Source organism: Gracilinanus agilis, chromosome 3 (assembly GCF_016433145.1).
Source record: "Gracilinanus agilis isolate LMUSP501 chromosome 3, AgileGrace, whole genome shotgun sequence".
NCBI classification, from domain to species: domain Eukaryota; kingdom Metazoa; phylum Chordata; class Mammalia; order Didelphimorphia; family Didelphidae; genus Gracilinanus; species Gracilinanus agilis.
Window position 1 is genome coordinate 164,219,020 of NC_058132.1, and position 17,326 is coordinate 164,236,345.

At 36.8% G+C, this 17,326-nt stretch overlaps 1 long non-coding RNA gene across 1 annotated transcript in view; it reads left to right on the plus strand.

Moving 5' to 3' along the window:
• The first annotated feature begins 490 nt into the window (after positions 1-490).
• LOC123240643 overlaps positions 491-17,326 on the plus strand; it is a 35,220-nt gene continuing 18,384 nt past the window's right edge. The window contains exon 1 of the long non-coding RNA XR_006505796.1: positions 491-548. This is a non-coding gene — a long non-coding RNA (uncharacterized LOC123240643). The remainder of the gene's footprint in view (positions 549-17,326) is intronic.

Consider the following 17,326-nt stretch of genomic DNA (forward strand, 5'->3'; position numbering starts at 1 on the left):
CGCTACCACTGCTGCCGTAGCTGGAGGAATCCAAAAACCGGAGCTTTTCCCGCCAAAATCCACCAGTCGCCCACGATTGCTAACGTGCGCGCTCCACCGCCGTAAAGCGAGGCCGTGCGCGCTCCCGCAGCCTGAAAGTTTCTGGGCTGGAGGCTGGCTTGGGACCCCCTGGCCGAACTTGCGGAGGGACGCATCCTGAACTTGGGGCTCAGGGGCAGAGGACGCCTGCGCAGAGGGACACTCTAGGGCCAGTAACCAACAATCTTTTTCCACCTAGGTGGACTCTGCCTTTTCTCCATATTTGTTTTGTTTTGTTTTGTTTTGTTTTTAATGACATCAAACCCAAATTTGATTGTTGTAATTTCCACCCGTTTCCCCAGGAAGTTGGGAAGGAAGGGGAAAAAGGCGAGAGGAAGGGAGAGAAGAAAAGGAATGGAAGAGGGAAAGGAAGATTGAAGAAAGGAGGAAAGGTAAAAAGAAGGAAGCAAGGAGGGAAAAGAAGAAGACAAGAGGCAGAAGGTGGGGGGAAGGAACAAAGAGGATGAAGGGTGAGCATTTATTACGTGCCTATCTTGGGCAAAGTAGTATAAAGCCCTGGGGGTGCAGTTGGGAAAGAAAGGCAGTCCCTGCTCATGCTTTAATTGGGAGAAACATATAGGAGGTTTCAGCTGCAAGTCAGATGCAAAGGTCCCTTGGACCCTAGGAAACGTGGACATAGTTGATGGCAAGTCTTTATCTTTAATTAATTGCCAATATAAAATCATATTTTCTGTTGTTGAACCACTGAACAATGCCAAGGATTTTGGCGGCAAGAATATTCTTTTCTCAGTAGATGTGGCTGTAGCACCCACAGAAACAGTTGCCAGGCTGCATCTCCAAGGAAGATCCTGGTTCCCAGGATCATGGTTGTCCCCATTCTTTAACCAACCTTTTCCTCCCAACTTGGATACCCCTTTCTCCTGTTGGGTGAGCTTCCTTGTCAGGCCTGGGTCAATAACCACCTTAAACATCTTGATAATATTTTGTCACCTTCATGTAATACTGTATTCATGTTCTTGATAATGTAGTGTAGTACAACCACTAGTGTAACTAGATAGTGTATAGTATCCCTACAAGTGTAGTTATTCTTGTACAAGACTAAGTTCTATGAGGGCAAGGATTGATATCTACACCAGAGCCCAACAGATTACTCTGCCTATTTATCCTAGTTAAATAATTAGGTGGCATTTTACAGGTAAGAATGAAAGATTTGGAGTCAGAGGAATTTAGTTTAGGTATTTAATCTTTATGTGACTTGAGGGGAACTTACATCACTCCTAGTGGTTTCAAATTTCCCCATCCCTAAAATGAAGGGGTTGAACTAGATCCTTTCCAGTACTTACCCCTATCTTTGTCACCATCAGTAAACAGTATTCCAAGTTCTGCTATTCCAGAAGCCTTGGACTGCCTATAAGATGGCTAGAAATCAGAATCCAAGTGTTGAAAAGACATGGGTTAAACTTGTGTCTTGCCATCCTCATCTCAGCTAATAGCTATCCAAAGGAATAATTGTTACAGATGTATAGGACCTTAATAATTTAGCCCAACTATCTCATTTCATAGCAGAGGAAACTGAAGCAAAGCTATGAAATGTCTTCCCTAGATCACATAAGAGTAAGTGGCAAGATTGAGTGAAAGAAAAAGCATCTATTAAATATATACCATGTGTACTATACTAAACATTGGGAATACAAAAATAAGACAATCCCTGCCCCATGAAACTGACATTTTAGTTGGGGGAGACTACATAAAAAAAGGAATAGTAGTCAGGGAAAGAAAGTTGCTGTAGGTGGTCACAGAATTAATAACTGAACTATAGGTCAGCTAATTGCATTGAGTTACTGTTCCAAGTGCAAAAAATAGAAAATTTATGTTTTTGTGTTTAGAAGTTGGGTGAAGAGATGGAATGCCCTTTGTGGCAGCAGGCCAGGTGAAGAGATGGGCTGGATGAGATGTGGAATATGACCTGGTCTATAGTCTAGCCCACTGTGGACTAGATAAATTGGCCCTTATACGTCATTTCAATTCATTCCCAGGATGGGAGTTCCAAAACCCAGTAGATTAAAACCTAAGTTTTTTGGACTCCAAAAGCAAGTACTTACTAAGTCAGTGTTTCTCAATACAAGTTCCCTGAGCCCATTTTCTCACCTATAATAAGGTGGGGACAAATAACATTTGCATTGTCTTCCTGAAGCATAGATCTGACAATGGCATCTCCCTGTTAAATAAACTCCATCAGTGCCCCATTACCTCCAGAATCAAATATGAAGTTTTCTAATTTTTAAAGCCCTTCATAACTGGCCTCTTCCTAACTTTCCAGTCTTCTTATATTTTACTCCCCTCCATATATTCCTGTGATACAATGACACTGGCCTCTTAGCAGTTCCTCACAAAAAGACTACTCTATCTCCCAACTTCATGAATTTTCACTGGTTGTTCCACATACCTGAAATTTTCTCCTTGTCTCTTTCTCCTGGCTTCCTTGACTTCAATCACATCTCAGCCAAAATCTCATCTTCGGCAACAAACCTTTCCCAGCCCCCTTTAATATTAGTACCTTTCTTTGATTATTTCTAATTTAACCCTGTATGAATTTTGTTTATATATAATTGTTTGAATGTTGTTTCCCCAATTAAATTGCAATCTCCTTAAGGACAAAAAACTGTTTTATGCCTTTCTTTGTATCCCTAGCACTTTACATTACTACCTTACATGCAGCAGATGCTTCCTAAAGTTTGTTGATTTTCTGTTAGTCAATAAACATTTATTAGAAGAAAGGAATAAGTATTTACTTAGCACCTACTACTTGCTAGGCACTATATTAAATGCTTTATAAATGTCTCATTTGATCCTCACTACAACCCTGTAAAACCAAGGCAAACAGAGTCTACTAAGTACCTGAAGCCAGATATGAACTCCAGGTCCAACATTTTATCCACTTGCCACCTAACTGCCTTTAAGCAGGTACTGTGTGCCATACACTGTGCTTAATCACCAGGAATATAAAGAAAAGCAAAAGGCAGTCCCTGCCTTCAAGGAGCTCAGAGTTTAAAGGGGGAGGCAGCATGTAAACAATTAGGTACAACTAAGATATGTACAGGATAAATTGGAGATAATCATCAGATGAAAGGCACTAGAATTAAAGAGCATAAGGAGAATCTTCCAGTAAAAGACAGAATTGGGATGAAATTTAGAGAGGAAGCTAGGGAAGCTAGAAGATAGAAAGAAGGAGGGAGAGAATTCTAAGCATGAGAGACAGTTAGTAGAAATGCATGAAGGCAAATTAAATGTCTTTGAGGAACAGCAAGGAAACCAGTGTTACTAGATTGAAAAGTACATGGTAAATGAAAAGATATAAGAAAGCCTGGGAAGTTGGAGTGAGGTATCAGTTATAATGCCAAAGAGAAGGTGTTTATTTGATATTGGAAGTGATATGAAGCCTGACGTGTATTGGGTAGAAGGTGTAACATTGTTAATTTGCACTTTAGAGAGACTATTTTGGCAGCAGAAACGTTGGCAGGAATAAAGAGGGATTTGTAGCAAGGAGATCAACTTGTAGGCTACTGTAATAGTCAAGACTTGAGCTGATATGCACCAGCATCAGGATGGTGACTGATGTTCGGTAGATATCTTAAATTCAAGATGTCCACAACTAAATTCTTCATTCCCCTCTCCAAAACCTCCTCTCTCTGTCTTCCTTATTATTGTCAAGGGCAATATTCTTTCAGTTAAACAGATTTTGATCTTAATGTTATCTTTGATTCTTCACTCTAGTGTTTTTATCCAATCCATTGCCAAGTCCTGTCATTATCTTTGCAAAATCTCCAATATTCACCCCTTCAGTATGTCACTGTCATCATCCTGATGCTGGCCCTCATCAGGTTAAGTCAAGTCATCAAAAAGGATGAGGACTGAGAAAAGTTCATTAATTATGGCAGTTACGAGTTCACTGAGGGGCAGTTAAGTGTCTCAGTGGATAGAGAGCCAGGCTACAGAAGCACCTGAGTTCAGATCTGGTCTCAGATACTTCCTGGATGTGTGACCTTGTGCAAGTTATTTAATCCCAATTACCTAGCTTTTACAGTTTTTCTGCCTTGGAATTGATACTTAGGATTGATTCTAAGACAAAAGGTAAGGGTTTTAAGAAAAAATAAAAGTTAATTGGTATCTTTGGAAGACAGTTTCAATTTAAAAATAAGATTAGAAACCAGGCCATGGTTAAGAAGAGAGGAAATGGAAAAGAAGTGGAGGCATAAAAGGGAAGAAGAAATTGATATAATAGCTATGAAGAATAGATGAGAAATGGCATATATTAGGCACTTTCTGAGAAGAGGAGAGAAATGGGTATGTTTATAGGCAGTAGGGAAGTAGAGAAATAAAACTAAGTGACAAAAGAGAAATGATAGAGGAAGGAAATCTGCTAGAGAAGCTGGGATAGAATAAGATCACATGTATGTACAAAAAGGTTGCCTTTGAAAGAAAGTCCACCAGGAGATAGTGACAGAAGGCATCTGGGAGCAGTGAGTTATTAGACCAGAGAACAAGCATTCTGTGAATGGCCACAATTTTTTCAGTGAAAAATGAGGCAAGGATTTCAGCTGAGAAGATAAGATAAAAAAGTTTGGGAAAGTCACTATTGAGTGGGAGAGTGAGTTAATTAGGAAGGTACAAAAAGAATTGTCTTGCATCAGTGAAGGCCTAATTAAGATTATATAATTTAATTTTATAATGGAATCTACCAGCATAGCTTTGCATTGCTTAATATTTATTGATCAATTGATTTTCTCCAGCTTTATTTGACAATACATGAGTTAAGAGTAAAGACAGTTCATGGTGGGAGTAATCCAGGCCTGAGGGTTGGCAGGACAACACTGGTGGCAGATAAACAGGCAAGGGATTCAAGAGAAGAGGACAATGTAGAGTTAAGTCAAGATGGGAAAGGAAGGAGAATGTCTCCTGCCTACATATAATCAATGAATCTTTACTGTATTTCAGACACCATGCTCCATGTTGGAGATGTCAAATCTTATCAGACTGGCCCTTGACCATAATAGATTAAAAGTCTAGTTGATAAGACAAGAAATATTGAATTTTTAAGGTATTTAAAAGGATTGTATGATTCTCTTCACTTCTGTGAATGCTGGTTTCCTCATCTTAGAAAAGAGGGATTTAAACTAGATAGTACTCAGGTTAAATTCCCTAATTAACATATGCCAAGTGCCAATAACAAGCACAAAATTCTACCAGAGTTCTGGGACTCCTAGAGAAGACCCTTCTCAATCCCTCCAGGTATTAGTGCCCTCACCACCAATAGCACTATATTGATTTATATTTATTTCTTTTTATTTTCAATACTTTAAAAAATGTATCTGTTATGTTTTCCTCCAACTTAATATAAATTCATTAAGGGTAAAAATTCTCATCTCTGTGTTTGTATCCACAGCAGAATGCCTGGCATATACTAGGTGCTTAGTAAATGCTTGATTAAGTAAATTAAATTGAGAAGCAACCAGCAGTGAGAGCTGAAAATCTCAGGTCTCAAGAAGAAGTGAAACATGAATATAGGACACTCCCAGATTTAGAGGACCTGAATTAAATTTTTTTTTAATATTTACCCTCCGCCTTATCATCAATACCATGTATTGATTCCAAGGCAGAAGAGTGGTAAGGACTAGGCAATGAGGGTTAAGTGACTTGCCCAGAGTCACACAGCTTGGAAGGCCAAATTGAACCCAGCTGCCCCTCTAAAAATTTTTTGAATGAAATTATATGAAAAATAGCACCAAAGGATGAAGATAATTCGAACCTAAAAAACTATTTTTAAGACTTTTTCTCTGCAAATGTGCTAATTATTGGTCAACAATCTAACTTCTGAGCAAGGCAAGTTGAAATTAATCATAGGAAGACCACCATAGAATAAGTTTACCCTCATGTCAGACTCATCTTCTGAATTATATCTTAACTCTGACGATGATTTGGAAAGAAAGTAGTATCTGACTGCCCTTTTTACCTTCACTGGGAGCCAATCACATAATCTCATAATGAACAAGGCATGATAAGATAGAGAGACACAAGATCAATATAACATCCAAGGTTGGCCACCTCTGCTTCCTTCTGCCTGTCTCAAGATTAAACTTCCCAATCATAATGAAGCGTCTGTATCTTAGGCAGCTGCCATTATTTGGGAAGTTTGCATGAGGTAACCCAGAATGACCAAGATTATAACCATAGCTACCTGAGATTCTATTGGCTGATGACTAAGACTGCCAAAGATCAGCATTGTGGGAAAATTCTGAGCCTGAAGCAGACATGTAGGTGAGAATCATAACAAGAGATAGCTCAATTGCTGAAACTGCCAATGATAATGAATCCAGCTGGACTACTGATAGGGAAAAGGGAGATTGATTTCCAAACCTTTCCCTTTTTCCTCTTTCTTTCCCCATCTATATTATAGAATCTAAAGACAAGTTGTAGATATCCATACCATTCGCTTACTATTTTCCATGAGTGATGGGTATAGACAAGCAAGAAAAAATGTATAAGTTGGCTAGAGGGGAATGGCTCCATAAAGGAAAACATGATCAAATTAATTTTTTTAACTTTGTTCAATAAATGTGAAACTGTGGAAAAAGTACTGACTCTAGTCAGAGGACCTAGGTTTAAATTTCTTCTCTAATATATTATTATATCTGTATGACCTTGAGCAAGTCATTTGACCACTTTGGGACTCAGTTTTCTAATCTCTAAAATGAGGCAGTTAAGAGTAGATGGTCTCTGAGGTCCCTTCTAATTCTAGATCTATTATCCTATGATCTGATGGGATCACAGTATGTTGAGTATCCAAGTCCTCTTGATGGCGGTAGGGTAAGTCAGTGCTCAAAGAAAGGAGAATATAGAACTATGAAAAAGGCTCTAGAGTTATGTACAGACCATAAACTCTATAATTTTATGATTTAAGTAATAATTATATTTAATCCCCTATCTGAATTCCAAATGTAGCCTTTTGAAGTCCTGGGTTTAATAAGTGGAGTCAATGAAGGAGGAGGGATGTGGGGTACCATATGGGAGAGGAGAGAGGGCAGTCACAACATTGGTGGGCTAAATTCCTTCTGGTGGCCAATAGAGGGTACTACAGCCTTTTAAGAAGATTCTACTATACTTGCACAAGAGATTCAGCTAAGACTATTATCTAGTGACTCAAGTAGAGCTCTATCTTGTGGGTAGTTCATATATTGCACTGGATAATTAGCTGAATTTCTGTAGGCTTAAAGAAGTCAGCACTCAAGCCACATCAGCCGGTTTAACTGTTTAAATTGCCAGAAGTATCACAATAGTTTTAAAAATATTCTTTTTCCCCTCTCACCAAAATGCATCTGCTATGACCATAGAGTTCCCTAAAACAAAGAGAAAAGGAATTACTCTCTGAAACCAGAATCCAACAATATGCTGTTTATAAAAGACATTTGAAGCAGAGACACACAGTACGTGAAAATAAGAGGCTGGAACAGAACCCATGATTATGTTTCAACTGATGTAGAAAAAAATGTGAGTGGCAATCATGACTTCAAAGTAAATGTGAAAATAGATCTAATTAAAAGAGATAAGCAGAGGGTGGCTGGGTAGCTCAGTGGATTGAGAGTCAGGCCTAGAGACGGGAGGTCCTAGATTCAAATCTGGCCTCAGACACTTCCCAGCTGTGGGACCCTGGGCAAGTCACTTGACCCCCACTGCCCACCCTTACCACTCTTCTACCTATGAGCCAAATACACAGAAGTTAAGGGCTTAAAATAAATAAATGAATGAATGAATGAATGAATGAGTAAATGAATGAATGAAAAAGAGATAAGCAAGGAAGCTACTGGTACTGGGGGTACAGCGGACAATGAAGTAATAGATTTACTGATCATTTATGTACCAAATGGTATGGCATTCAAATTCTAAAAAGAAATGAGTTACAGGAGGAAACAGGCAATGAAACCATAGTAGTAGGAGAGCTCAACTTTTCCCTCAGAACTGAATAAATATAGCCATAAAATAAATAAGAAATAAGTTAAGAAGAGGTATAGAATTTTAGAAAAGTTAGATATGATAGACCTCTGGAGGAAACTGAATGGGAACAAAAAGAGGTATTCTTTTTTCTCATCTATACATGGAACCTTCACTAAAATTGGCCATGTATTAGGGCATTAAAAACCTCACACTACAGAAATACAGAAAAGCAGAAATATTAAGTGTGTTCTTTTCAGACTATAATGCAATAAAAATTATATTCAATAAAGGGCATGAAAATAGTTTAAAAATTAGTTGGAAATTAACCTAATCCTAAAGAATGAATGGGTCTTTTAGAACAAATCATAGAAATAATCAATTTCATTAAAAAGAATAACAACAATGAGACAATACACCAAAATTTATGGGATGTAGCCAAAGCAGTACTTAGAATGAAATTTATATGGCTAAATCAATAAAATAGAGAAAGAAGAGAGCAATAAATTAGATATGCAACTAAAAAAACTAGAGAAAGAACAAATTTTAAACCTCCAATTAAACACTAAATCAAAAATCCTAAAAGTCATAGGAGAGATTAGTAAAACTGAAAGTAAGAAAGCCATTGGAGCTGGCTTTATGGGGCAAAAAAACAATAAAATAAATAAATCATCAGTTAAACTCATTTAAAAAAGAAAACCAAATTACCAGTATCAAATATGAAAAGGGTGAATTTACTACCAATGAACAGGAAATTAATGGCCAGGAGTAGGATTGCTGGATCAAAGGGTATAAACAATTTAGTCACTTTTCTTGTATAATTCAAAATTATCTAAAATAGCTGGAACAATCCTCAACTTGTAGAATTCTCTTAATTTTCATTTCCATTTCCATCAGAATTCTGTTTAGACTCCAGGGAACATCAAATCTGACAAAGGATATGTTGATCACCTGAAATCTCACTACCATGCCAATCAACTCAGTTTTGATATTCAATGTCTTTCCTCAACTCCCTCAGTTGCCTCTCCCTTCTAATTGGACAGCTAGAGGGTGGAACAGTAAACTCCTCCAAAAGTCTTCCTTTATAAGACTCAAACTTCCCAGGTAACTCCCCATTTTCCATTAGCAGCTCTGATTGGTTTTAACTCTAAAGGAACATCATGCATGTACCCTCTAGTCCCCCTTCCCCTTTCAGGTTCCTTTTGTGTCTTGTTCTCCCCTCATTAGATTGTAAGATCCTTAAGAATAAGGACTGCCTTTCTTTTTCTTATTTGTATCCCCAGTGCGAAGCACAGTGCCTAGAACATAGTAGGTGCTTAATAAATGTTTACTGAATTGAATTGAATTAAAACTAAACCAACACTTGAATCATTTCCACCTTGGTAAGACCAACTGCTTGTTTTGTTATTATTGTTCAGTCATGTGGAGTTTTCTTGCCAAAGGTAATAGAGTGGTTCGTCATTTCCTTCACTAGCTCATTTTATGGATGAGAAAACTGAAGCAAACAGGGTTAAGTGACTTATTCAGGGTCACACAGCTAGTAAGTGTCTAAGGCCAGGTTTGAACTCATAGAGATGAATCTTCCTAATTCTAAACTTAGTGCTCTTATTCAACCTAGTGCTCTATCCAGTTGTTTAGCTAGATGGCATAATAAAATAAGGTGTTGGGCCTGGAGTCAAGAAGACATTACTTGTGTGACCCTAGGCAAGTCACTTAGCCTCCTTTGATTCAGTTTCCTTATCTGTAAAATGAGCTGGAGAAGGAAATAGCAAACCACTCCATTACCTTTGCCAAGAAAACCCCAAATGGAGTCACAAAGAGCCAAGACACAACTGAACAATAACAACAACAAAGATGAACCAGAGTTTATACTCACTGGCAAAGTCTTTGACTTAGCACAAAGTTGTCTCAATACTATGATGTGGCATCAGAATAAAACTTTTGCTACTAGTAGCAATGCAACGATCCAGGACAATCCCAAGGGACTTGAGAAAGAATGCTATCCACATCTAGAGAAAGAACTGTGGGAGTAGAAGAAAAACATATGATTTATCACTTGTTTATATGGGTATATGATTTGGGGTTTTGGTCTTAAAAGACTGCTCTATTACAAAAATGAATAATATGGAATAGGTATCAAGTGATAACACATATATAACTCAATAGAATTGCTTGTCAGCTCTGGGAGTGGAGAGGGAAGAGAGGAGAAAGAGAATATGAATCATATAATCATGGGAAAATATTTTAAAATAAATAAATTTTAAATGAAGAAAACTTTACTAGAGCAGTAGAGTCCAAGGACCAGTCTAACCAGGTTCAAGAAAACCATCACTAGGGTGATGAATTTTTTGCCATAATAAAAAAGACCATTTGATGAATTTGCAGAAAGGTTATAAGCAGTCAATGGAAGGGAAACCCCATAAAGAAAATCATAAATACTTAAGCATTTAAGTAAATATTCTTTCTACTAAACGCATTATCGTTTTCTATTATTCATCAACATAGATGTAATTTTCTATTATCGGGTCTTAGTCTTTTAATGAAGAATATAATCTTAAGCACACTAAAATAATGAAAAAGAGAAAACAAAGGAGACAGGACAGAGTAACTCAAAATCTAAAAGAGAATGCATCCCTCTCTTAATGAAAGTAATTTCAGATGACTTGCCTAAGACGTAGTAAGAAATAACCAGTTCCAACTTATCTTCTATTACCAGAGTGATAATGATATATAACTGAAATATGTAAAGAACACTTCTTATTCAATTTACATATTGCCAGGGTGATAGTGGATATTGATTTCACATTCTTCAGAAACGATGTAAAAAATTACTATCTGCCTACACAATACTTGTCGATTCATTAAACATTTATTGGACGTCTACTAGTGCAAGGCCCTACTCCTGTTTAAAATATAGGAGAGATAGCAAGCATTAAAACCATCAGACTGCCAAGAATACTGTTTTAAACAATGGCAGACCTCAAAGTTCAGAGTCTGTCCATACTGTATGATATTGATCAAGCATAGCAATACCACTCTGGGTTGCAATCTCCTTATTTCTCAAATGAATATAAGATCTATTTATAAAATGCAGGGACATATGCTGTCACTAACAAAACAAGACACTGTTTTGATAGTAACCTATATGTCATACCTCTTTCTTACCTGGAACATTCCCTATAACTAAAGTGCCAATCTGAGCAGCAGCAGAGGGAATGACACATTAATATCATGTTTATATAGTAATTTATAGTCTAGAAAGTTTACGGTGGGAGGAGAAAGCAGAACCAGAGTTCCTATGGAGAAAGTGTGTGTGTCTCTCTGTAAGTGAGATGACTTCCAGGAGAAAGTTTCATGGCCCCATGCTAACTCAGGTTCCCAGCTGGTACTCTAAATAGGAAGGCCTTGGCTAGAAAACAACATATAAATCTTGACATTCTCAAAACAAATGAAACCAGAAGATAAAAGAAAGTTGCAATTAAATGAAAATATGGCTCACAGATCTTCCTTGGAGAAGCAAATAAAGGAGTTGGAAGACCTGATTTAATTATGTGTCCAAAGGACACAAGAAACATCACAGAACACTTACTTAATCATCCCACACTGCAGTGCTCAAAATAAGTATCAGTTTATGCACCAACATATATATTGCAAAGGATGATGCAAAGGTATATTACAAAGATGTTAATAAGTATCTTCAAAATATATCAACATATCCTTTAATTCTGTATGCTTTCAATGCAAAGATTACCAACCATAAATAAGGATAGCAAAAAATATCAAGAAAAACACAATTAAGGAGGGAAAAATGAGGTCAAAGACTCATAGAATATATTGGACACCTTGATTTGTCTATATAGCATGTATATTTGCTTTAAAAAAAAGCATCAGAGAATTAAGTAATACCATCAAAACCTGCTCATTTTAACAGGGAAAAACTGATTTTTACCGATGTAGGACTCATTTCTGAATTAGCTATGTATAACCAAAGCACTGACCTGTGAGAGCAGAGATCCAAATAGATAGACAGGTAGTGGAGGGAGTGGAAGGAGTCAAGAGGTGTTAATGATAGGTAATCTGCTACTAATATAGTAGCTCTACTACATAGGCAAATCAGTAACCCCTCAAAACCTCAGTTTCTCATTGAAAATATGAGGAGAGTTGGGCTAAGTTGGAACTAAGGTTCATTCAACACTGAAACCTATGATTTCATTACCAAATTAGAAAAAAACTTAATTGAACAGCTACTATGTACAATAAAAATAGCAAGGAAATGTACTGATCTATTTTAAGCAAGCTATTGACATCAAAAAATGAGAAATGCATCAAAGACAAAACATCAACATAAACTATCATTATTTTCAAACTGATGTAAAGAAATCACCAGAGGCAGCTGGTGGCCCAGTGGATTGAGAGGCAGACCTAGAGACAGAAGGTTTTGCATTCAGATCTGGCCTCAGATACTTCCTAGCTGTGTGACTCTGAGCAAGTCACTTATATATACCCCCAATGCCTAGCCCTTGCCACTATCCTGCCTTAGAACCAATACACAGTGTTGATTCTAAGAGGGAAGATAAGGGTTTAAAAAAAATAGTGAGAAGACAAAAAATGTCTAGAAACTTAGCCAGCAGAAACCTTGTTATTAGGCCCTAGTCAAACTATTTTGAAGGTATTTAAAGAAAAAAAAAACTAAGAAGTCAATCAGCAGGGAAAAAATGAACAAAATCTGTCAAGATTTTTATAACAAGCCCATTTATCCACTGGTGATAGTATATGTTTGGACTTCAACATCACAATTCCCAGTATGCCATGAGGAAAAAAAAATGGCACTAAAGAAAACAAAAGTAGGATAAGTAGTTGGACCAAAGCAAATATATACAGAGATCAATATTGTAGGCAATACAAATCTGAGAACATTAAGGTACTGATTCTCAAAATTTCTAAGAAATAATACTAAACTTAGAAAAAAACAAATCTTATGAATATTAAAAAATGTGACCAAGAAAAACTCCAATAACTACCAAACCATATAGCTACTTTCTCAACTACAAAAACTTCATGAATATTAGAGAAGGAGAGAGAGTACAACATCCATGAGGATATTAGAAAGGAACAAAGACAGTAGACCCCAACTTCTCCATGATATAACTGAAAAATGTTGAGAACCAGAAGTATCACTGTGCTTATTGTTTATTGACTATAAAAAAGCATGAGTCTATGGAGCAAAACATCACCTTAAAAGTTTTCATTAATAAGGGGTCTCTCAAGAATATGTCAAAATCACATAAGATTACTTGAAAGACCTAATCTTGCTTAAGGACCCTTTGGTTATTAATATCAAATAAGAGATAAAACAGGAAGTTACATGCTCACCAAAAGGTATTAGCCCTTGCCACAGAGGTCATTGACAAAGCTCAATTCTCTGTAGACTGTAAGATTCATCACATATTCTTGTTGGCAGATGCCATGGTGGCTGATTACATCAAACTCTAGAATACTGCATAGACTCCTAAACAATAACTATAATCATTCCAAAGATTTTGGCCAGTGTACACAGGAAAAGTAGATTAAGTGGATTAAGGATATCTGTTTTCTATACCATGATATACAATTCAAGGTACAAGAGCTGTTCTATTAGTGCACATAACTTGGAGAAGCACTGCAAACAGGGATGCTGAACTCAGCTCAGAATTGACTAGAAAAAAAAGAATTGACTCAATTATATTTGATAAATTGTAGTGCTTTTAATGACATCAAGTTTCACCTTAAAACAAAGGCCTTTTTTAACATCAATATTCTGCTATATAGTCTTGAGATGTGGAGCTACTCTAACTGTAACTGGAGATCAACCTTGAAATTAACAATTAATATCAATTCAGAGGACAGTGGAGAGTGTACGGTGGGTGTGAGCAAGATATAACACATGAGACTAAAAGAAGTAGAACTATAGTAAAGGATATCAAAGAAATGTATGATCTGAAAAGTTGGGTTGATCACATGGAGAGTGGGATAAAACTAATGGATAGCTATATGATCCATAAGCCCATAACTTCATGATGTCAGGAAGAGATTGGAAGGTCCTATCATGTTGGGTAGATTCCCTGCACCTAACTTATGAGAGGACATGAACAAAAGTAGTACAGACTAGGCATGGATGATTTACAATCTGCATTGTTGGAGGGAATAGCCACATCAATGAAATCACAGATCTGTTTGAATAGTCTTCCTAAGGCTTCTATGGCCATGCCCAGGGCTTTCAGCTTTGTCACTATTTCTTCACAAGCTTTTGTATTACAATTGTGTATAAAGTAAGAATAGTTTCTAAGTGAGGGGTTTTCCTAATGAGTAAAATTCATGACACTTCAGTGTATGGGAATTGTAATATCCTAGATAGCCAGGGTCCTTTTTGGTATACTTCCTAGTTATTAGCTAGTTTCAATTAAGTAAGGATGCCATATAGTCAAACTCTAAATAGGTATTATCACTGTATTGGCTTTAGAGTGGAGGGATTTTGTTAGTCAACAATTTCCTGAAAATATTTCAAAGGAATTCATTCTAACAGCAAACTTACTGTCTTTACTGGATCCTAAAAGTTAATGCCTTAAAACCACATAAGCAGAGACAGTCAAATAGCTCAATGTTTAGACAAAGCCAGTCTTGGAGACAGGAGGTCCTGGGTTCAAATCTGTCCTCAAAAACTTCCTGTAGGACCCTGGACAAGACATTTGCCCCCAACTGCCTAGCTCTTACAACTCTGCCTTAGAACCAATGCTTAGTATTGATTCTAAGACAGAAGATAAGTTATAAAACTATTTTTAAAGAATAAATTTTTTTAAATCATATGCACTTAAGACAGATTGCCCTTCATCCTTCAGTAGGATCAAAGAGCTTCTAAGCATCTGGCTGAAGGAAAATTTAAGTGATGCACAAGTCTTTCTAACTATCTAACAGTCCTTCCCTAATCCTATGGATAGGAGAAATGCTCTTCCATCTCCATTTCCCCTATAATGATAATGAAGTTCTTCATATGAGATAGATACTAAGTAAATATTTATTTTAAATCCAGTGAAACTGAGCAATAGACTCACAACTTTGTTAACAGTTTGCAAAAGCAGTTTGTCATAAGTCTGGCACAAAAATTACCAATGAGAATAATAGAACTGTAGATAGTTTCTAGAAGACATACAGGGGAGAGTGAAATTTACAGTAACCTACACAAGTATACGTTTGTCTTTCTGCCATAGCCAAGTAATTATTATATCGGCATAAAGCATAATTTGATCTCCCTTAAGATAATAATAACTACTATCTATATGGCACCTACCATGTGCCAGGCACTATGCTAAACACCTTACAAATATCATCTCATTTCACAAACCTGGGAGGTAAGTGCTATTAGTTGAATAAACCAAGACAAATAGAGGTCAGTGACTTGCCCAGGGTCACAGCTAGTAATTGAGACCAGATTTTAATTAGATCTTTCTGACTCCAGGACCAGTGCTCTATTCACTGTGCCACCTAGCTGCTTCAAGGAAGGTAAAAGGCCTAAAGAAAACATTTTCCACTCTCCAGGACATCAGGGGAAATAAAATGTTTTGTTTTGTTTGTTTTTTAAAGATTGGTCTGCTGGGTATAGGAGGGGATGGGGTACATTCATAAATGAATGTAATATAAAAGAACAGAAGGCATCAATTTTAAAAAATACACCACTTTTATTACAAAGTAGAGGGGGGAAATCTAAACAGGAAGAAAGGAATTTTGAATAGGTCACAGTGTGAAGAACTTAGAAGAGAAAGGGAAGCCTATATAATGTTTGAGACTTCTCCAAGGGGAAGAGTGGTGGAGTAGGACTCTCTGAGGATGAAGTAGTCGTGTGCTCAAGAAGGAATGATAATGTGAATTCACAGATGCCATATAGCCATCAAGGGATAGGTCAGGATAGGTCAAAAAGAGTGGCACCAGCTGGTATCCTGCTGAAAGGTACCAATTAGCTGACTTGACATTAACAAGTGAGGAGTATAATGTCTTCTCAGGGAGTGTATGCAGGATAAGACCAAGAACTGTGACTTGTCAAACCAGATGAATACTACCAATTTCAGGAGATTAGCATGACTGAGGATTCATACTACTAGGTATAATCTAGAAACATTACTATATATTATTAAGCCCTGGAAAAGAAACTGAAGGGACAAAAATGATGTTTTCATTCCCTTTTGCCAACTGAGGGAAAAAGGGAGACTTATAAAATAAAAGCTGATTTAGGAAGTTAACTGTAAGTTAACAATATAGTGCCTCAGAACAGGGTTATGGACCACCATTTAAAATACAGGATTGTTGGGCTCTCAGCATGAAATGAAGTATGGCAAATGGAAACTAATAAAAGCATATTTGCCAAGAATCTTGCAATTCTGACCAAGAGACTGAAAAAAAGAAAGGAAAAAATGCTTGTGTATTTATCTATTAAACAGTTAAAATAAAGGAATAACTATAGAAAGTAAGCTGGAGCAGATAAATCCCAAGAAAATAGTCAACTCTAAAACTCATAACCTCAGGTCTCCATACACAAAGTATGGTAACAAGCAAGATGAAAGACAAAGGTAAATTTGACCTCTCAGGCATTATTGAGACATAGCGTGATAGAACTCATGACTAGAATATGGCTAAAAGGATAAATTTTAACTGAAGGAAGAAAGTAGATTAAAAAAATTCAGGACTGGAGTAGCACCATATACTAAGATAATCACAAGGAAATCTAGGAACAAAATCAGAGAGGTATGGGAGAGAATATTTGGATAAAGATTAATGCAAAGAGAAACAAGTTATATTTATTATGGGGCTATACTAACAGGCCATCTGAACAGAGATGGAAGTTGACGGGAATTTTGAGAAAGAGATCACAAGTTCACATGAAAACATGACAGAGTGATCAAAGATTATAGTTATCTCTACTTCTGTCCAAGTTCTACACCAAAAGTAGAGCACATAATAAATTCCTGATTTGCTTTAATGAAAATTTCCTTCTTTGAAAAGGTGGAAGAGAAATTAACTGGAGAACTTCTATCATGAGCCTCATTTTGATCCACAAAGAACTCACTGCTAATACAGAAACTAAGAGTGGGGAGTAGTGGGGAGAAAGGGGAATCATGAAAATGAGCCACTACTTTTGAATCTTAGAGTAGGAAAACTGGGCATAATATAACATGCATGGCAAAAGATTTCACAGGATTCAGAAAGAATAGGTAGGATTCCGTGGCCTAAAAATCTATAAACAAGATCAGACCAAGAAGGACAAGGAACTCTA